Source organism: Macaca fascicularis, chromosome 16 (assembly GCF_037993035.2).
Source record: "Macaca fascicularis isolate 582-1 chromosome 16, T2T-MFA8v1.1".
NCBI lineage: Eukaryota > Metazoa > Chordata > Mammalia > Primates > Cercopithecidae > Macaca > Macaca fascicularis.
The window spans coordinates 80,545,350-80,567,401 of NC_088390.1; the positions used below are offsets into that span (position 1 = coordinate 80,545,350).

The 22,052-nt window shown below is 52.0% G+C and overlaps 1 long non-coding RNA gene across 1 annotated transcript; it reads right to left on the reverse strand.

Moving 5' to 3' along the window:
* Positions 1–1,121: 1,121 nt before the first annotated feature.
* LOC135967762 (uncharacterized) lies at positions 1,122–19,639 on the reverse strand. The gene is made up of 3 exons (XR_010581987.2): positions 19,537–19,639; positions 18,489–18,630; positions 1,122–3,902 (listed from the first exon to the last, which is right to left on the reverse strand). It is a non-coding gene; the product is annotated as an uncharacterized lncRNA (long non-coding RNA).
* Between the last annotated feature and the right edge of the window lie 2,413 nt (positions 19,640–22,052).

Below are 22,052 nucleotides of genomic sequence, written 5' to 3' on the forward strand. Positions count from 1 at the left end.
AGCCAATCACAGAGCAGGCACCTATTAAATCTAGGGATGACCACTGTCATGGTTTGTCATTATGTAGCCCAGCTCCAGGCTGTTTTCATTTTGCTCCCAGCAGATCCCCGGGACCTGGTCCCTTCCCCCCCGACCCCTACCAACTCCCTCTCCAGTACATTGGCTGCCCCTCTGCAGATGTGAGGCAGGCAGCTGGCTACAGGCGCTCCCCACACCTTCTCCTGGCTGAAGACTTCTTTGGATTTTGTCAGGAAAATAATGGATCTTCCACAGGGTAAGAAAACAAACCCCTGGTCTCCGCTGCTTCTGGCAGAGACAGGCCAGCTCCTGGCCCCCTGGATCCCAGCAGACTGGCCGCTGACTGACAAAGGAGGCCTGGTCTCTGGAGTGGCCAACTCCCAGCTGAAGTGGATGGGGAGACAAGGTTAGGAAAGCCAGTCTACTCCCACCTCCTCCCAGAAAAAGCCTTGAAGAAGTTTTATTTTGATAGCCCGGTGTGGCGACTTACACCTGTAATCCCATCACTTTGGGACACCAAGGCGGGTGGATCACCTGAGGCCAGGAGTTGGAGACCAGCCTGGCCATCATGATGAAACCCCATCTCTATTAAAAATACAAACATTATCTGGGCATGGTGGTACATGCCTGTAGTTCCAGCTGAGGCAGGAAAATCGCTTGAACCTGGGAGGCAGAGGTTGCAGTGAGCCGAGATCGCACCACTGCGCTGCAGCCTGGGCAACAGAGCGAAACTCCACCTCAACAACAACAACAACAAAAGCTTTATTTTGAGATACAGACTTCTAGAATCATCACAACATTCCCCCAATGCCTGTTTCTCATGAGCTGACCTCTGCCTAGAACCGCTCCATCTCAGAACATAACAGACACTTGGCTGATTTCCCTAGTGCTGGTTATTTCCCTAGCTCAGGAATCAGGACCTGAGCCCTGGGCCGCCTGACTTTCTCACCCAGGGAGCCTGGTCACTCCTCCCCTTGGCTGGCACACAGCTTTGCACAGAACAGATGAGCTAATTCAGTCCTTCTACAGCTACCCGAGGTGCGGGACCTGTGGGGTTTTTTTAATCACCAGTCTGTGACAGATCAATACGTTAAAATATTTTTATTAAGATGTAATTCACATACTATAAAGTTCACTCTTTTAAGATGTGCAGTTCCGTGGTTTTCAATGTATTTCAGAACATTGCACAGCCATCACCACCACCTAATTCCGCAACATTTTCATCAGCCCAGAAAGAAATCCATACCCCTTAATACTTACTCCTCATTTCCTCCTTCCCCTGGCCCTGGCAATCACTAATCTATTTTCTGTTTCTGTGGATTTGCCTATTCTATACATTTCATATAAATGGAAACATGCAATACGTGGCTTCTTTCACTTGGCATAATGTTTTCAAGCTTCATCCATGTCATAGCATGGATCAGAACTTCATTCCGTTTTGTAGTTGATTAATATTCCATCCTATAAGCCGGGCATGGTGGTTCACACCTGTAATCCCAGCACTTTGGGAGGCCGAGGCATGCGGAGGAACTCCTGAGGTCAGGAGTTGGAGACCAGCCTGATGAAACCCCATCTCTACTAAAAATACAAAAAATTAGCTGGATGTGGTGGTGCACACCTATAATCCCAGCTACTCAGGAGGCTGAGGCAGGATAATTGCTTGAACCCCAGAGGCAGAGGTTGCAGTGAGCCAAGATCGCACGCCGTACTCTAACCTGGGCAACAAGAGTGAAACTCTGTCTCAAAAACAAACAAACAAACAAATCCGTCCTATAGATATACCACTTTGGAATTTTTCTAGGGGGCGGGGGGATGGTTTGTGTTGTTTTTGTTGTTGTTTTGAGATGGAGTTTCGCTCTGTCACCCAGGCTGGAGTGCAGTGGTACAATCTCAGCTCACTGCAACCTCCACCTCCCAGTTTCAAGTGATTCTCCTGCCTCGGCCTCCTGAGTAGCTGGGATTACAGGTGTGTGCCACTACGCCCGGCCAATTTTTGTATTTTTAGTATAGACGGGGTTTCACCATGTTGGCCAGGCTGGTCTTGAGCTCCTGGCCTCAAATCCCAAAGTGCTGGGATTCCAGGTGTGAGCCACTGTGCCCAGCCAAGATATACCACATTTTGTTTATCCATTCATCAGTTGATGTACATTTGAGCTGTTTCCACTTTTTGGCAATTGTTAGTGATGTTATAACAAATATTTACGTACAAGTTTTGGTGTGATCATACGTTTTCAATTCTCTTGAGTATACCCCTGGGAGTAGGATTCCAGGTTTAACTGTTTAAGGAACTGCCAAAGTGGTGTTACCATCACTGTGTTTGCAAAAATAAGATGAATATTAATTATTAGAAAAAATAAAATTCGAAATAACATACAAAACGCAAGGCTAATTTTTATTATTAAATCAACGGGCGTAAAATTACCTTGTCAAATTGCTATGACCATTTCTATTTCCTCTCAGTTTCTAAACTTGCTTGGTCAATGATGCGTAACACACAGTTCTTAGACTGGCACCAGCCCTTGGGCCATGCTTTGAGCAGCCTGGACCATCTGCATCCTCTCCACTGCCTCCAGCATGAAGGGCAGCCCCTTGGTGTGGGGTGCAAGCCCCACCCAACACCGGCCTCTCCAGCCTCATTTCACACCAGCCACACTGTGTGCCCATTCTGTCCCCAGGACTCCCTTCCTGCCCCACCTTGGACTGATCAATCCCTCTTTTTTTTTTTTTTTTTTTTTTTTGAGATGAAGTCTCACTCTGTCGCCCAAGCTGCAGTGCAGTGGCGCAATCTCGGCTCACTGCAACCTCTGCCTCCGGGTCTCAAGCGATTCTCCTGCCTCAGCCTCCAGAGTAGCTGGGACTACAGGTGCGCGCCACCACGTCCAGCTAATTTTTTGTATTTTAGTAGAGACGGGGTTTCACCGTATTGCCCAGAGTGGTCTTGAACTCCTGAGCTCAAGCGATCTACCCACCTCAGCCTCCCAAAGTGCTGGGATTACAGGCTTGAGCCACCACGTCCAGCCTAATCCCTCTTATTTCCAGTTGGCAGCCGAATCACCCCCTCTAGGAAGCCCTCTTAAGACCCCGGATCTGGATTAGGTGCCTCCTCAAAGGCCTCCCAGTTACAAAGCTCAACCGTTTACTCCCCTGTTTGCTTGGTAACGATCTGATTGGCGTCTCTCTCCTCCACTGTTAGAGCCTCCTTTAGGGCAGAGGCTCTTCCTAGAAGAGAAGCATCCAAGACACAGGGCGACTGTGTCATAGAGTGACTATGTAATTTAAAGTCCAAGCCAGGACATTTTTTAGAGTGAAAGAGGGAGCTGTTAATGATTATGCCAGGACACCAGGCATAAACCAGAGCTGTCCTGGGCAAACAAGGACTCGCAATCACTCTGTCTAGAAACTTCAGTCCCAGGGAGGGGCCTATGGGAAAAACACAGGGATGGGAAGAAACAAGGAAGTAAACAGCGCTGGGGAGGGCCAGAGCAACAGGTCCCCTCCCTCAGGACCCAAGTGGTCCTCTGCAGTCCTGCGGTCTGGTCGTGCTCCTTGGACACCAATACCATGGCCACTTTCTCTAGCACCAGGTGGACCACCCCCACCGAGCAATCTCATCATCCCTACGTCCCAAGAAGATGGCCTTCTCATGTCCTTCTACATGCTTGCTTTAGGCTCGGATGTTGATCCTGGGTTCCAACAGTCAAGGCCAAGTTTTCCGAGTCGTGGAGAGTACCAGACAAGAGAAGCGGGGTTCCTGTGGCCTCTCACTTCACATGGGGACACAGGTGGATCCGGTACCTTGGAGTCTTGCAGGCTGTCTGCTACGTTGTGGGTATGACCGGCTAGGGCTGGCCTTGCAGGCAGTAAAAGAATGTAACAAGACAGTCCTAGGTAAAGAAAGGCAGATTTATTAGAGAAGGTGCAAAGATACATTAAGAAACATTGCAAGGGTCCAATGGGCAGCACAGCAGAGAAGGGGCTGTCTGCAAAGGGGCAGGGGCTGCAGGGCAGTTTCATAGGGTCGTGTTTCTGGGGCTACGTGCAGAGTGAGGTAGTCGTGTCAGCAGGTTGTCTGTTATTAGAACAATTGTTCTCCCCACCCCTCCACCCCATCCCCACATCCCCGCCCCACCACCCCAGACCCATTCTTCCTTGTTGCTTACTTCTCGGGACTCCACATACTAGAACTGAGTTTTTCATTTTGGTACCCCAGCACCCAGCCTAGTGAGTACTCCATGAGTGTTGGCTGAATGAATGAATGAATGAATGAATGAATGAATGAATGAATGAATGAATGCAAGCCTCAATGTCCCCATAACAACAGGCAATAGGATTTCCTAGAAACTAAAGAATCTTGGCCTTGTCACTGGCCAGAGGCAGTCAGCCAAGGAGTCATCTTTTCCTGCTAAAAACTCGAAAAAAAAAAAGTGATGAGAAAGGCCAGGTGCAGTGGCTCATGCCTGTAATCCCAGCACTTTGGGAGGCCAAGGCGGGTGGATCACCTGAGGTCAGGTGTTCAAGACCAGCCTGGCCAACATGGCGAAACCCTATCTCTACTAAAAATACAAAAAGTAACCAGGCGCAGAGGTGCACGTCCGTAATCCCAGCTACTTGGGAGGCCGAGGAATGAGAATTGCTTGAACCTGGGAGGCAGAGGTTGCAGTGAGCCAAGATTGTGCCACCGCAATCCAGCCTGGGCGACAGAGCGAGACTCCATTTCAAAAAAATGAAAGTGATGAGAAGCAAAAGCTGTGTAAGGCTGGTGGCTCCCCTGGTTCCTGGGTTACGAAGTGGCAGCGTCTCCCTTGGGCTGAGATTTGTAGTTCCTGGGTAAATGCCAGGGTTTAATGGGTGTGCTACGGAAAATGTTTTTTAGTGAGTGGTAAATGTCTCCCTGGTGCCTGCGGCGGTAATTACTTCAATGGGACGATCTCTCTTTAGCATGCTCCTGGCCAGGAGGTAGGGAGGGGCTCTGAACAGAGGGACCAGCTCTGGAAGCTGTGGCCAAGGGCATCTCTTGGAGGAAGCCGAGGGAGGAAGAAGGAAGAGACACAGGTGAGCCCACACCTGGCCCAAGCCAGGAGGACAGCGGCCCGGGGGTGCCTGGGTTCAGGGTAGCCAAGGCAGGAATGTGTGTCGTGTGTCAGTGCTTCAGGTTTAATTATTGGGTCATTATTGGGTCTCTACCTGGATGAGGTTACAAGAAAAAAATTTTAAAGTTTTTATTGAATTATAAAACACGTACCTAAAATGCACAGATGATAGTGTTTATTTAGCAAGGCAAATTTTCACAAACTGAACCTTACAGCAAACCAGTTCCCAGAGCAAGAAATAGAACAGAACAGCCCCCAAGAAGCCCAAAAGTCCTTCCCAGCCACTCCCCACCCCCAAGGTGACCACTGCCCTGACCTTTGTCATCATGTCAGTTTTGCAGGAAAACTCGGTAATATCACAGGGGATGGTCAATGCTGAGGGAATCACATGCATGGGGGACTCAGAGGGCACAGAGGACGGACATGTCACACAACCCACAGCTTGGAGAAGACTCCAGGAGGAGGTGATGTCTGAACCAAGTCCTGGAGGATGAACAGACGTGAAGGCAGAGGTGGAGAAAGGGGTGTGTGTGCGTGTGCATGTGTGTATGTGTGCATACGTGTGTGTGCGTGTGAGTATGTGCGTGCACGTGCATATGTGTGCATGTGTGCACATGCGTGTGCATATGTGTGCGCGTGTGTGCATGTGTGTGTGCACGCATGTGTGTGCCGTGCGTGTCATCATCCTAGTTTATTGGTTCCTTCCACCTGTGGCTATTAATCTTTCCATTCTACGAAATTAAATGAGTTCAAGAAGAACTCAGGGGCCAGGCACTGTGGCTCCCACCTGTAATCCCAGCACTTTGGGAGGCTGAGGCGGGCGGAAAACCTGAGGTCAGGAGGTTGAGATCATCCTGACCAACATGGTGAAACCCAGTCTCTACTAAAAACTACAAAAATTAGCTGGTGACCAGCACCTGTAATCCAAGCTACTCGGGAGGCTGAGGCAGGAGAATTGCTTGAGCCCTGGAGGTGGAGGTTGCAGTGAGCCGAGATCGTGCCATTGCACTCTAGCCTGGGCGACAAGAGCAAAACTCCATCTCAAAAAAGAAGGAGGAGGAGGAGGAGGAGAGAAAGAAGAAGAAGAATGTAGGTTAGCTTGAGGTTTCTCAGTCTCCACACTATTGACATTTCAGGCCAGATTGTTCTTTGTTATGGGGCTTTCCTCTGCACTGTAGGACATTTGGCAGCACCCCAGCCTCTACCCACTAGATGCTAGTGGAAATTCTCCTCCCAAGTTGTAACAACTAAAAATGTCTCCCAATGTTCCTGGGGAGGGGGACAAATTGCCCTTCTCTGTCTGAGAACCCCAGATTAGCTGAAGAGAACTACCAGTGGCCAACAACTTGGTGAATAAATGACGTATGTGAGCTGTCAGGAGGATCCTGGCAGAGACTGGCCTACCCTGTGCCTGGAGGCAGGGGGATGAAGAGGTTGTGTTTGGGAGGGCCTGCCTGACCCCCAGCTCCAGCACTGGGCAGCATCTCCCAGCCACCAGTGGGGACCTAGGAGGTTGCAGGTGGTCAGCCCTAGGACTGGGAGCAAAGAGGAGAGACAGGGAGGCGATGTCTGAACCAAGCCCTGGAGGATGAACAGATGCGAAGGCAGAGGTGGAGAAAAGTGTGTGCATGCGTGTGTGTGCGTGCATGTGTGTGTGTGTGTGTGTGTGTGTGTGTGTGCCCCTGAGTGGCCCAAGCCAGGAGCAGGACTTGCTCCCTGCTCCAGAGAGATAAGGGGGAGAATATCACAACAGAAGGGCCTTCCTGTTGCTGAGATCGGATTTCAATTAAAATGATTAGCTCTGTTTATTTAGGCTCCACAGCTGCGTACAATCTATTGCGTGTTATTGCAAGTTTAAAGAAATAAAGGAGGGGCATGGGGGGAGGGGAAGCATTTCAGCCTAAATGGAAAAAGTCCTCCTGTAATTACGAGATTGGAGAATATCCGCGGAGGGGATCAATAATGGGAAATCTAAGTGCCACTGTTTGCCGAGATTACAGTTTTGAATCGCTCCATCTTGGATTTTAATTTTCTTTCTCATTGTCACATCACCCTGAGCTGTGATCCCAGCCCCACCTCCCCGCTTCAGAGAGGCAGGCGGTAGGGCTGAACCAAAGCGCCGCAGTCAGGGCACATCTGACCTTCTTTCACACCTTTTATTGCGGTGTAACAAATGACCACGCACTTAGGAGCTTAAGACAACACACGTTTATTGTCTCACAGTTTCTGTGGGTCAGGAGCCTGGTGATGGTTCAACTGGGTCCTCTGTTCAGGGTCCTGAAAGGCAGCACTCAATGTGTCTCCTGGGACTGGGTCTCATCTGACGTTCGGGGTCCTCTTTCAAGCACATGGAGTCGCTGGCAGAATTCATTTCCTTACAGCTGTAGACTCGCGGCAGCTTGCTTCTTCAAAACCAGGAGGAGAGAGGCTCTGATGTCCAGGTCTTCTTTAAAAGTGCTTGCTGAGCTGGGTGCAGTGGCTCATGGGCTGGGGGCAGTGGTGCACGTCTGTAATCCCAGCAGTTTGGGAGGCCAAGGAGGGCGGATCACTTGAGGTCAGGAGTTCCAGACCAGCCTGGCCAACATGGCAAAACTGCATCTCTATTAAAAGTACAAAATTAGCCAGGCATGGTGGTACACGTCTGTGATCCCAGCTACTTGGGAGGCTGAGGTATAAGAATCGCTTGAACCTGGGAGGTGGAGGTGGTAGTGAGCTGAGATCACACCACTGCACTCCAGCTTGAGCAACAGAGAGAGACTCTGTCTCGAATAATAAAATAAAATAAAATGCTCACCTGATTAGTCCAGGCCCATCCAAGATAATCTCCCTTTTGATCAACTTAAAGTTAACTGTTTAGAGACCTTAATGACATCTGCAAAACCTCTTCAACTTTGCCATATTCTTTTTAGAGATGAGGTCTTATTCTGTCGTGCAGCCTCCACTTCGACCTCCCAGGCTCAAGCAATCCTGCCACCTCAGCCTCCTGAGTAGCTGGAACCACAGGTGTGTGTGACATCATGCCTGGCTAATTTTCTTTTGTTTTTAGTAGAGACAAGGTTTCACTATGTTGCCCAGGCTTGTTTCAAACTCCTGGACTCAAGCAATCCTCCTGCCTCAGCCTCTCAAAGTGCTGGGATTACAGGCATGAGCCACTGTGCCCAGTCATCTTTGCCATATTCTATTAACTAGAAGCAAGTTACATGTCTCACCCACACACAAGGGGAGGGAATCATACAACGGTGTGTAAGCCCTTGGGGCTCATCTTACAATTCTGCCTAACTCACCCTCCATCAGAGCTCTCTCTCTCCAGCTTCTTCTTCCCAGATTCCCAGAGCGAGGCCTTGAAAAGACATCCCTTCCTGAGCCATCCTCACCCCGACAGGCCTCCACAGTCCCAGCTTGCTGAACTGACCCCAGTAAACAATCCAGCAGCCAGCCTTGATTGAGAGTCTTCCCAAATGGGAGAAGAAATGAAGAAAACAACCAAGAATATGACATAATCCTCTGACTTTCTGTCCAGGGCTCTTCCCTGCAGACCAGGTTTGCTCCCACTGGTCTACTGGCTCTTCTGTGTCCCAAACACTAGCCAGGATTCCTGGCTGCCCTGACCCAGCAGCCTTGACCTGTTACCTTTCTTCTTCTCAGGATACAGAGCACAAGGTGAGATGCAACTGAGCTCTTCCAGTGTGGATGAGGGGAGGAGCCCACTGTCCTCAAAGGACCCACACTTTTATCATGTTGTTGCCTGGCTTCCAAATCTAAGACAGCTGCTTCAGCTCCAGCCATCACTCCCACCATCCAGCCAACAGGAAGGAGAAAGGGACAGAGAAGGACATGTGCTATGGTTTGAATGTTTGTCCCCTCTGAAACTCATGCCAAAACTCATGTTAAAACTTAATCCCCTGTGGAACAGTATTAAGAGGTGGGGTCTTTAAGAGGTGATTGAGTCACGAGGGATAAATTCATGGGTTATTGAGTTATCCTGGGAATGGGTTAGTTATCACAAGAGGGCTGTTACAAAAGTTAGTTTGGTGTGTTCTTGTCCTCTCACCCTGTGATGCCCTGTGCTGCCTCGGGACTCTACATAGAATCCAAATGAGCAAGAAGGCCCTCACCAGATGCAATCCCTTGGCCTTGGACCTTTCAGCCTCCAGAACTGTAAGAAATAAATTTGTTTTCTTTACAAATTACCCAGTTTCAGATATTCCTTTATAGCAACAGAGAACAGATGCCAGCTCCCTTTACACATCTTCTTACACCCCATTGGTCATAAGTTAGTCACATGGTCACAAATGACTGCAAAGAGTGCTGGGATATGTAGTTTTATTATGAACAGCCCTGTGCGATGGGAGGATGGAGGAGTGGATGTGGAAATTTCTGGAAATCTCTGTTCTAACTTCCCTCTGCCTGGCTTGTGTATGCAATCTAAGGGATGGGATGTTTCTTTTGAATCCAGATCCTTACCCTCCCTTTTGATAGCCTGGTCTATGGTTCCATTGCTATTAATTGTTACATTAAACCCATTATTCATGCATTCTTTCCTTCACTACTCTACCTACTCATTTGTTCACTAGTTCATTCATTTAGTCTCAGAAATTCTCTTCCTCTGTCTTTCACAGTATCTGGTCAGCATTCCAGTTATGGAGAGAATGACACAGACCCTGCACTCAAGTTACTCAGAAGCTAGCAGGGAAAACAGCCAAGGGAATGTATCATTTTAGCACTATGGCATAGGCACTATGATAATGTGCAGAAGTCATGCAAACACTGTGGCCCTCACCCACCTGGGGCTGTGTGCAAGGTTTGCAGGGGGAGGTGACACCCCATCTGAGTCCTGGTCAAACAAACTGGCTGGGAGCAGAGAGGAAAAGGCATTCCAACCCACAGGACTTTGAAGAACAGTGCTGGCCCTGTCCGTGGTGCTGACCCACAGGCCCAGCCTGGAGCCCGGTTTCAAGCTGAGATCAAGCCAGTCCGTTTCTCCCACCAACCTACCCAATCTAGGCTGGCACACAGGGGTGGGCTGGTGGGATGGAAGTGAGGTGGTATTTAGCTACAGACTTCATTTTCATAACGACCTTCCCGTTTCTCCTCGCTTGTCAGTCTGTGACCATTAAATTCCTCATTAGCAAACGAGATTTGGATGAGCCCATTAAGATGAGGGATGGCCTCACAATGCAGCTGGCTGGGGTGAGCAAGAACTCTCCTTCTACCTCCCTATTAGAAAACAATGCGCGTCACATTCTGTGCACCCCTCTCCAGGTCTACTACCAAGCCCACACAGGCCCCTTGGGGTTATTCAGAGGACCAGCTTAAAGGACAGCCAGGGCACAATAGAAAAACAAACAGCAGGACAGCTGTTGGCTCACACATATACCCATAGCCACCCAATCAGGGTTTAGGCATTTGCTGCTTCATATTAAAGCTCAAACTCCCAAATGTGACGTTCAAGCCCTTCCCAATCCTCTCTCAGTCCACCTCTCCAGCCTCTTCTCCTATCCTCTCCACCTGCCTCTGCATTTTGGCAATGACGGATGACCTGATGCTGTGGCATGCCAGAACTGGCTCATACCAGCATCCAGCTCGTGAGAGCTGCTTTTTACATACTCAAAAGTTTTGCAAGGCAATTGGCAGCTTGAAATCTGCCATGGTGAGAGTATTTACACCACAGGAATCAGCAAATGCCACCAGTTAAGGTTTTCTGGCTTTTTGGGGGGGGAGGGGGCGGTCAGAAATCTGGATTTTAGGCCACGCACAGTGGCTCACACCTGCACTTTGGGAGGCCTAGGCGGGTGGATCACTTGAGGTCAGGAGTTCCAGACCAGCCTGGCCAACATGGAGAAACCCCGTCTCTACTAAAAGTACAAAAACTTAGCCAGGCATGGTGGCAGGTACCTGTAATCCCAGCTACTCAGGAGACTGAGGCAGGAGAATTGCTTGAACCCAGGAGGCGGAAGTTGCTGTGAGCCAAATTCGCACCACTGCACTCCAGCCTGGGCGACAAGAACGAGACTCCGTCACAAAAAAAGAAAAAGAAAGAAATCTGGATTTTAGACATGTGCCAGCACACCCGTCTGCAGGCCTCTGAGCACGTCATGCCCTTGCATAGCCCCCTCAACCGTTAACGCTCTTCCCTCTGCCAAGTTCCACTCCTTCCTGGAATGCCTTCCCAGTCCCTCTTCCCTGCCTGGTGAAAGCCCAGTCATTTGTTCAGGCCCCAGGGAGGCGTCTAGCTCCCCATTTGGTGTTCCCACAGTGAAAGGGGTCTTATGTCCTAGGCAGGACTTCCTGTCTTCTCTTCCACCTTAACCAGGACTTCTCATTCACTTTCAATTTTGGGGACCACAGGTGAGCACCACCATGCCTGGAAAGGGAGCTAAAGGAAAAAGCAGAAATATGTGGAAAGGGAAGTTAGGGGGCAGGAAAGTTCACAATACCCAGGGGCAGAAAGTACACCTGGTCTCACAGGGACAAAGAAGAATGGAGAGAATGGCACAGACCCTGCACTCAAGCAGCTGCTATTATTATTATTATTATTATTATTATTATTATTATTGAGACAGAGTCTCACTCTGTCGCTCAGGCTGGGTTCAAGCGATTCTCCTGCCTCAGCTTCCCAAGTAGCTGGGATTACAGGCACACACCTCCACGCCCGGCTAATTTTTGTATTTTTAGTAGAGACAGGGTTTCGCCACATTGGCCAGGCTGGTCTTGAACTCCTGGCCTCAGGTGATCCTCCCACCTCGGCCTCCCAAAGTGCTGGGATTACAGGCGTGAGCCACTGCACCCGGCCACAGCTGCTCTTTTTCTAGGGTCACCTACTCTCTGGATTCTGCCTACAACACCCATTGTGGCTTCCCCCAAATAAGCGCCCTTTGCCCCTGGTTCACATGAAATCTCAGGCCAATCAACCACAAACCAGAGAGTCTCTGAGTCTCAGTCCCAACCCCAGGATTGTCCCAGGATAGTCAAATCATCGGAGGCCATCAGGCAAGGCGCGGAGCTGGGAAAACAGCCCATCTCCCAGGCTGGAGGGCAAACTCCACCAGGACAGGGAACATGTTTCTTCATCTCTAAGAGAAGATCATCTCCTAGTGAAGAGAAGGTGCTTAGTAAATACTTGTAGAATAAATGAGTCACCTCACAGTTTGGGTCCTACTCCGAGCAGCACGTGACCCAGCTCATCCCTGGAGAAGGAGGCAAAGGCTTTGAGGCATTCAATAAGGTAACGCTGCACACTTGAGTCATGAGGCTTCCTTGCCCTCCAGTTACTAGCTGTGTGACCTTGGGTGAGTCACTTAACCTCTCTGTGCCTCAGAGCCCTCATCTATAAAGTAAGGGTTGCAATTTTGCCTAACTTAGAGCCATGGTGAGGATTATAGATGATCTTCATGGAGCAGCTGGTGTGGCTCCTGGCTCATAGTAGACACTTGACACAGCAGAAGTTATTGTTCCCTGTTCTATGCTGAAACCACGGGACAGGGTTCCTCTCTGCTCCACCAGCAGGCTTCCTCCCCAGATCGGATGTGACTCCAGCCAGCCACACACACTGACCCTCTGCCAACCCAGCCAGACCTCTGTTCTCAGGGCATTAAATGCGAGGGGAAGGCCATGTTGACAACCAACTGCAGCCACGCCTCCTCTGCCCTCCAAAGCAGCCTGGGCTGAGGACTTCAGCTGCTGTAATTAACAAGCCAACTGCAGCTGTCTTGCTCCATTAATAGCAGATCAGCCTGTCAGGCAAGGGCTGACAGGGAGGTTGTGAACAGAAAGGTAAGAAGGAAGTGGGCCGGGCGCGGTGACTCATGCCTGTAATCTCAACACTTTGGGAGGTCAAGGCAGGCAGATCACTTGAGGTCAGGAGTTAGAGACCAGCCTGGTCCACATGGTGAAACCATGTCCCTACTAAAAATACAAAAATTAGCCAGGCATGGTGGCAGGTGCCTGTCATCCCAGCTACTCAGGAGGCTGAGGCAGAAGGAACCCGGGAAGTGGATGTTGCAGTGAGCTGAGATTGTGCCACTGCACTCCAGCCTGGGTGACAGACCGAGACTCCATCTCAGAAAAAAAAGAAAGAGGTGGATAGGACCAGGCGCATGATGCAGTGGCGTCCGGCCTGCCCTTCCACCTCCACCCCTTCTCCTCCCTCCACCCCTGAGGCTGTATTTCCAGAAGCCACAGGCTACAGGGAAGGGGAAAGATGACTGAGTGACGGGAACAGCCCAGGCCCCCCTCCAAAGTGCTCCTGACAGCAGGTGGGAGTTAGGGATAGAGCCATGGCTTGGAGGCCCAGACTGTGGAGAGCAGCCATGCCCTCTGCAGAAACCCTTCCTCCCCAAGACTCAGCCAGGCAGGAGACTGGTTAGGGGTTAGGGTCACTTCTACCTCCATCCCTCTTTTTCCAAAGATGTTGCGATTCCTGTGACATGGGAACACGCAGCTGCTGGTGAGCTTTCAGGAAGAGGTGGTTTCTTACCACTTAGGCCAATGGCAGCCACTTCCTCCCTTTTTAACAAGCAGGTACATCTCCTCCCCATCCCCTAGCATCGAGTCTAGATTCGCACAGATTGTTTTGTTATTGTTGCTTGCACACACCAGAGAAGAAAACAGAAGAAAGACGGAACACAGTGACCTAGGCCCCACCTGTGCTGAGGGGCTGCTGGCCTCTGCTGGTGCGTTCCTGGTGTGTCTCCTTCCCCCACATCCCTCCCGGGTCTGGCTGCTCTAAGCACGTGTGTGCTCACAGGCAGGTACCCGCAGGCTTGTCTCTGATGTATGCAGCACACGGACCCCTCGAGTCCCTGCTTCTAGCCAGGAGCCGTGTCTTTAATCTCCTCACCTGGGGAGGCATTGCAGCACTCTGGTAATTGCTTTTGGAAACATGGTCACCAGTTGAATTGGTAGAACTTGTCCTAGGCAGTGTAACACCACCAAGCAACCTCAGGCCTATCTGTTTCTCCAGATGCCTTGGCGGGCATGTAACTGTGCGTGCATGCGAGCTCACCTGTGCACTGGAAAGTATGTCTGGGCTCAGCTGTGCACTGGAGAGGTGTGTCTGGGCTCAGCTGTGCACTGGAGAGGTGTGTCTGGGCTCAGCTGTGCACTGGAGAGGAGTGTCTGGGCTCAGCTGTGCACTGGAGAGGAGTGTCTGGGCTCAGCTGTGCACTGGAGAGGTGTATCTGGGCTCAGCTGTGCACTGGAGAGGTGTGTCTGGGCTCAGCTGTGCACTGGAGAGGAGTGTCTGGGCTCAGCTGTGCACTGGAGAGGAGTGTCTGGGCTCAGCTGTGCACTGGAGAGGAGTGTCTGGGCTCAGCTGTGCACTGGAGAGGTGTGTCTGGACTGTGCACTGGAGAGGTGTGTCTGGGCTCATCTGTGTGTTGTGCAGGCTAGCTAGAGTGTGCCTCCAATCTCAGCTAAAGGCATGGCCAGGATTTAGGGGATGAGGGAGAGAAGGGCTCCTGAGAGCTAGTGGGACAGGATGGAAGAGTGCCAGCCCAAGACCTGGGGGACTTCTCTGCCTTGTGACCAGAAAGGGGAGAGAAGATCTCTCACAAAGCCATCCCGACGCCACCTTTGATGGGCTCCTTGCACTGTGCTGGGGAGGGGGTGGGTTGGATATCTTGCTCTGTGCCCAAGGAAGACCGCCTTGAACCTGTTGGGCTCAGCCAATGGGGTGCCCAGGCAGGACACTGAGAGAAGGAAGGGAAGATTGTGAGCTCGATGCTTCATTCCCCTGAGAGGCGGCCACGGGCTGAGGGCGTTGCTCGGCTGAAAGCCCCAGCCCCATCAGGCAGGTCCCTCCTCGCAGCAGAGCTGTCTTGGGTCTGGTGACCCCTCCCCTCCCCCATGGTAGTAACAGTCCCCGTTGACACTCGCTGGAGCTCCACACTCTCCTCTCTGGTGTCCTGCACCTGCCCACGCTTGCAAACAGACCTTTTATGAAAATTACCCTCAAAGCACACAGTCTGACTGTGCCTCTGCTTCCTGTTAAGACCTCAAAGGATCCCTCAAGTGGGGGGCAAACAGCATTTGGGGAAGGCAGCCCCTTCTCTCCCGGTTGTTTCTTCTCTGGTTTTCTTCTCTGTTGGGCCCCCATGGACAGATGAGCCCAGGGTGAGGGTGACACAAAGTTATCTCAGGGGGTCAGGGACAGTTACTCAGTCCTTCTACCCCTCGAACATTTCTCTCCCGAGCCTCTGCACCAGCTCTCTCACACCCCAAGCCAGGCTGGCCATCCCTGGGCAGGACACAGAGGGGACCCACGACCACTCAGGCCTCCTCACAAGGGCCGCTGGCCCACGGCTGGAAAGAGGGAGCAAAGTAGGAGTCAGGCGCATTGGCTCATGCCTGTAATCCCAGCACTTTGAAAAGCTGAGGGGGACAGATCACCCGAGGTCAAGAGTTCCAGACCAGCCTGGCCAACGTGGCAAAACCCCATCTCTATTAAAAATACAAAATTATCTGGGTGTGGTGGTGTGTGCCTCTAATCCCAGCTAATTAGGAGGCTGTGGCAGGAGAATCGCTTGAACCCGGGAGGCAGCGGTTGCAGTGACCGAGATCACGCCATTGCACTCCAGCCTGGGCAATGAGACTGAAACTTCAGCTCAAAAAAAAAAAAAAAAAGGAAAGAAAGAAAGAAAAGAAAAGAAAAGAGAAATAAGGGAACAAAGCAGCACCTGCGGGCTCCACTGCAAAATGAGAGGGACAGAGGGCAGGAGCCTCTGTGGCAGAGGGAAGAGCAGGTGCCCAGCAGGCAGGACGGGCTCACAGACAGGGAGAGCGGAAGGAGCAGACAGACAGGAAGCAGCGGGGGTGCAGAGGAGAGGCAGGCAGGGCTGACAAAGTGCAGGCTGCGGCGCTCTCCATGGGGTCGACTCCTGCGGCCCAGGGAAACAGTCATGGACGCAGCTTCAGCCTTCAGATGCCAGAGCTTCCCAGGAGCAGTTACCAGGGAGCAAAGCGTTGTGCTTCCGTCGAGATGCTGCAACCCATCCACGTACGCCCACCCAAAGGACACTCCCCCCACACAATCCGGTTATGAGATCACCTCCATTTCACCCTATGCCGCCATGCCATGCCCCAGTCCAGCCCACACCCACGCCCTCCATCCCGGCACTAACACCAGCAAGGCCAGAGGTCTGCCCCGCCCTCCCCTCCCTCCTGCAGGGAGTCCAAGCCTGGAGGAGAGAAGCCCGCCCACTGGGTCACCAGCCTCCCCCTGGGGGACTCTGCCTGGCAGAAGGACCTACAACCCGTCCAGCACTACTGCTAAGACGCTCATGTCATTCACGCCCGGGACGCTCGTGATTTATGGACTTTAATTTCCCCAGATCTTCAATGGCTTCCCTCCTTTTCCTCTGGCCTGTCAGGGTGTTTGTCTCCCAGCACCCCCAGCGCACCCCCCCCCCCCGGTTTTTAATTTGAAGCATCCGTCTGGAGCATCCTGAGGAGGGGACGTCTGTGAGGCTGAATGCATGAAGCAGCTGACAGCTCTATTGATTTCCTCTCTCCCTCCGCATAATGCAAGATATATACGAGCTGATAGGCCGGCCCTCTTTGAAGGGTCTGTGCCCTTTTTTCTCACTCTGATGTCCCCTCACCCTGGCACATGTTGATCTATAGGAGGGGTGCTTGTCCCTCACACTGAAAACGCATTCTCCTCTGCCTCGGTGTTATTCTCCTCACTGTTGGTGAATACGGCCTCATCTGTCCTTTCTGCGCTAGCAGACTGGACACGCAGGAAGCAGCTCTTGAAGTGAAAGGGGCCAGTGGGGAAAAGTGGGGCGGAGGTGTCTTCTGTCAAAACTGACTCTGCCCCCCATGCAGGAGATGGTGCGGGGCTTTCGGAGTGGCCCTACCCTGCCTCACAGGTCTGGGCAAGCGGGGCTGCTCGCCACTCCAGCCCACACCTCCTCTAGGTTGCAGGTTGCAGGTTTTTTCCTCCAAATCCATTGGCAACTCTTGCCTAGGACTTACATTCAATTAGCAGCCACAGAGCCGGGTGCTGGGCTAAGCATTTTTCTGTTCTTGGTGCCTTCTGTTTTCTCATAAGCAGGGCAGCCGCAGACAGTTGTGCAAGCTGCACACAACTGGCCACAGCGGCCTGAATCCCAGCAGGAATTAATACTCAACAGAAACTGAGGCTCAGAGCTCTCAGGAGACTCATTGACATTCTCCCAGCCAGACACTGATTTTGAATCTAAGACTGCCTGCCTCCAGGAACAGTTTTCCTCCTACCCCATCACACTGCCTCCTCCAGGAAGACCACCTGATTTGATGCCACTCAATCTGATGGTTCTTTCATTCTTGTCACCCTGGAACTTACTTGCTACGAGGGTTTGCACGCTCTAGCAGGCTCCTCTGGTTGTGTTGGGTGGGTTTTCAGGACAAAGCAATATTCTGCTCCTCTCTGTGAATCACCATCAATGTTACTCCTAGAGGACTTTCCTGGCCCAGCCCTTCCCCAGCCTATATCAGACCCCCATGGCCTCCATCTGGTCCCACAATTCCAAACACTTCCTACACCTAGGGCCCAACCTCGTCACTGGGTCCCTTACTAGTCTGTGTGTCCCTTGAGGTGGGAACAGGGGCAGGATCTTATTTCTGCATCTTTACCACTTAGGAACCTAGAGGTACCTTAAAGACAGGCCCCATGCCTCTCCTTCCTTCTCCCACCCCAGCTCCCCACCCCATCCCGAGGCTTCCCACTGGAAAAGGTGTTCCCACCCGCTCTGGGCTGACATCAGTGCTGTGCCTCCCAGAGTGGGGACGAGGGTCCTGGCCAATGGGGCTGCCACGATGCTCCTGGTAACTAGAGCCGACTGCACCCCACCTTGCCCCCCGTAGAGCCCAGGCAGAGGCAGCACCCAGGGCGGTCCTCCTTACAGCATCCACAGAAAAGCTTTGAAACCCTAGGCTAGGTGCAAATAAGACAGTAGCCTGAGCCCATGAGTTACCTGGCCATAGGTACAGAAGACAGATACCCATTATGACAAAGAATGTCCTCGTGGTTTTGGCCTCCTAGTCAAGCGGCTCTCAAGCACAAGGGGCACTGCCCTGCTTTCCCCCGGGGACATTTGGCAATGTCTAGAGACATTTTTGTTTCTCACAGTTGTGAGGTTCTAGCATTAACCGAGTACCAGCCTGGGATGCTTGCAAAGCTCAGAACAGTCCCAGCCCCTAAACAGAAAGTGAAAGTAACTCCATCTACAAAGGTCAACCACGTGGGGCATGAGAACCCCTGTTCCAGTCCGCCCCGCCTTGCCTGGTGGCTTCTAGCTCAGCAGTGGGGAGAATGTTAAACCTGTCTACCTCTCAGGGACTCACGGACTCTTTGGGGTCCAGGGGGACAGTAAGTAACCAGCATCCCTTTAAACTCACCATCTTCACTTTCCAAAAAACAGCAGTGGGCCGGGTACAGTAGTGCACACCTGTAATCCCAGTACTTTGGAGGCCAAGGCAGGAGGATCGTTGGAGGCCAGGAGTTTGAGACTAGCCTGGGCAACATAGGGAGACCCCATTTCTACAAAAGAAAAGAAAAGAAAGAAAGAAAAGAAAAAAAGAATATAACCACATGCCTGTGGTCCCAGCTGCTTGGGAGGCTGAGGCGGGAGGACCACTTGAGCCTGAGAGGTTGAGGCTACCATGAGCAGCGATTGCACCTCTGCACTCCAGCCTGGGCAAGAGAGCAGGACTCTGTCTCAAAAATAAATAAATAAATAAATAAATAAATAAATAAATAAAGCACCAACTCACCTTCCACCACCTCCCCATCCTTTCCCAGGGAAATGAGTTCAGTGCCAGGGACCAGAGTCCCCGCCTGCTGACAACCTTTAAGGTTTAATAACTCCCTTCCGAGATGGTTTAAAGGCCAGCCCTGCTGGCAGCCAAAGGCAGGGGCCTCTTGGGGGCCTCCTGGAGATTAAATGAGATGGTGGATATGAAAGCCCTCCACCAGGTATGAAATCGCATATAAATATTCCCGGTAATTTATGTACATTTCTCTCCGCCTGAGCTCCCAGGAGTCGCACGGAAGGGACTACTCCGTTTCCAGCCGCGGCCTCAGCGCCCCCGTGCGGCCGCCGGTGGACACAGCACCCAGGGCGGGCCTTGCCTGAGAGGTGCGGGTTGGAAGCTTCGCTGCAACCCTGAGAGGCGGGAGAGAGGCGACAGCACACCCCCTACCCCCAACACATGCACACACGTGCACGCACACACACAGAGCATTAGAAACCAGGAAACCAAGGCTCGGAAGATCACCGCTAGGCATTGAAGGAGGTGCTATGGACCCCAGGGATGGGCCCTTCGGTGACGATGACCACAGCGGGCATCCGTGAGGCTTTAAGGGGAACTCTTGAAGTCCCTGGACTCCAGCCCAACACCCCCTCCAGCCTCTTCTTCCCGACCCCCGGCCCCAGACCCTCCTTACCTCTGCCACACTGAATTTCCCACCAATTCTCATAAACACCTCGCATTCTCCCGACCCTGGGCTGACGTCAGCTCCCTCCCTCCTTCTGTCTGCAAGTCCTTCTAATGGCAAGCTGCTGCGCACCCCTCCCGGAGGCAGCACACTGTGTCCCCTCCTCCACGAAGCCTTCCAGGACTCCCTCAGGAGGAATTAGACCCCTAGCCTCTGGGCATCCTCCACAGCTTGTTATGGGATCCCAGCAGTCATGAGTGTTTGGAGCTGGAACCGCATTCTGCTTATTCCCAGGCCCAGCCCAGTGGCTGCCTTAGAGTAGGAGCTCAATCGATGTTCACCACGTGAACAGAATGGACTGAATGGGAGAAAATCCTGGAGGCTGGGAGGTTTTCTCAGCCATGTGCCATGCCAGCCCTCCGCCCACCTGCAAGCTGGGGCATTGGGGTTTTTTTGACCGATCCTGGTCCTCTTTCCAATGTGTCCCTGAAAACTGAAGAGAAAACTCTAAACCATTCGGCCTTCAGGAGTGGCCGGGGCGGGGCTGCTGGAGGGAGGAGGGGAGGCCATGTGCCTTCTGAGGCCCTCTCTACCCAGAGCCAGCAGAGTGAGGGAAGAGAAGGAGGGGAAAGTGTTAGACTGTACCCTGCAGCTCCAGACATGCCCTCCGTGCCTCTCCAGCTTCCAATCACGCTGCAGCACCCTGCTTCAGACCCTCCCTTCCACCTCTTGACAATGGGAATAGCCCTCACCGTCCTGCAGCCGCCAGCGTTGGACATTCCAGCCCACCAATGGCCAGAACGACCATAACAGGCAGCCTGACCCTCCTGTCCTCGAGTCCGGGGCTTTCCTCTCCTGCAGGATCCCCCCTGGGCCTTGGAGAGTTTCATTTCGTGTGTGTATGGCATTCACCAGGGAGGCTCATGTCCGGGGCAGCATCCTCTCAGGGTCTCAGGCTGTGGCGCTCAGGGCCAGGGCTCTGCCAGCCTTGGTCTCTGACAGTCCCCGACCACTCCAGGACATTTGAGGCTCATCCTCCCATGCAGCAGGGAAGTGTGCCCTCTTGGCGCCTTGCCTCACTTTTAGTGGCTGTGGCTTATTTTGCTATTTGTCCCCCTTGGGGAGCTGGAGGTCTTTGGTACTTGAACAAATGTGCCATTGTGTTTTGCTACTACACATCTATGGTCCCTTAAATTATACAACTCAAGAGGGCGAACATCTGTCTCCCTGGGATCGCCGCCAAAAGGGAGGTGCAGCTCCTCCTTCTATCCCTGTCCTTGTCCTGTCGGGCCTGCAGTGAGGTGAGAAGCACCAGTCATTCATTCAACAAATAGTTTTTGGACCTACTACATGCCAGGCACTGCTTCGGGCACATCAATGCCTCCTTCTAGCTCTCCCTGAATTCCTCCCTCCATCCACCCCTCCATATAGTGAGTGATCTCAGATGCCGCATCCAGCCGGATCATCCTGCAGTGTTAGCATTCAGCTCTTACTGTACAGATGGGGACTGCACTTAGAGAGTTATCGACAGAATACTGAGCACTGTCCTTGCCTTCAAGGAAAAGTGGTAAGGTGGGGCATAGTGGCTCACACCTGTCATCCTAGCACTTTGGGAGCTCGAGGCAGGAGGATCCCTTGAGCCCAAGAGTTAAAGGCCAGCCTGGGCAACCTAGGGAGACCGTGTCTCTAAAAAAGTTTTAAAAAATTAAAAATAGGCCGGGTGCGGTGGCTCTAGCCTGTAATCCCAGCACTTTGGGAGGCTGAGATGGGCGGATCACGAGGTCAGGAGATAGAGACCATCCTGGCTAACACGGTGAAACCCCGTCTCTACTAAAAAATACAAAAAACTAGCTGGGCGAGGTGGCGGGCGCCTGTAGTCCCAGCTACTCGGGAGGCTGAGGCAGGAGAATGGCGAGAACCCGAGAGGCGGAGCTTGCAGTGAGCTGAGATCCGGCCACTGCACTCCAGCCTGGGCGACAGAGCAAGGCTCTGTCTCAAAAAAAAAAAAATAAATAAAAAATAAAAATAAAAAGAGTGGTACACATGTATGAAAAGTGAAACACCTCCATGTAGCCTACGGAGAAGTGATTGCGAGGAACCACTGTATGAGTGGCAAGCGACATAAGTCAGGGGTGAAGGATCCTGCCTGAAAAAGGGGAGGCGGGAGCTGAGCTCGGAAGGACCAGTAGCATTTGGCATCAGAGTGGACACCAGAGCGAATACCTGGAGGGCGGAAAGTGCCCCGCACATGAAGAGGCCCCTCGGCTTGGCTGAATGGGTGGTTGCTTGTGGAGGAGCAGTGGGGTAGAAAAGACCAGAAAGGCATCGCCTAAGATGGGAGGGGCTGGCAAAGCCAGGCTCTAAGGTACAGGAAAGTCCTCAGGTCAGAGCTGAAGCACTCATGATTCTCAGATGGGATCCAACCTTTAGGCATCTAAAATTAGGCTTTTGCCAATTAACTTTTCCCACTGCTGGAATCCTGACACATTTACAGTTGCAGAGACAACGTTCAGTTTCTTTAAAAG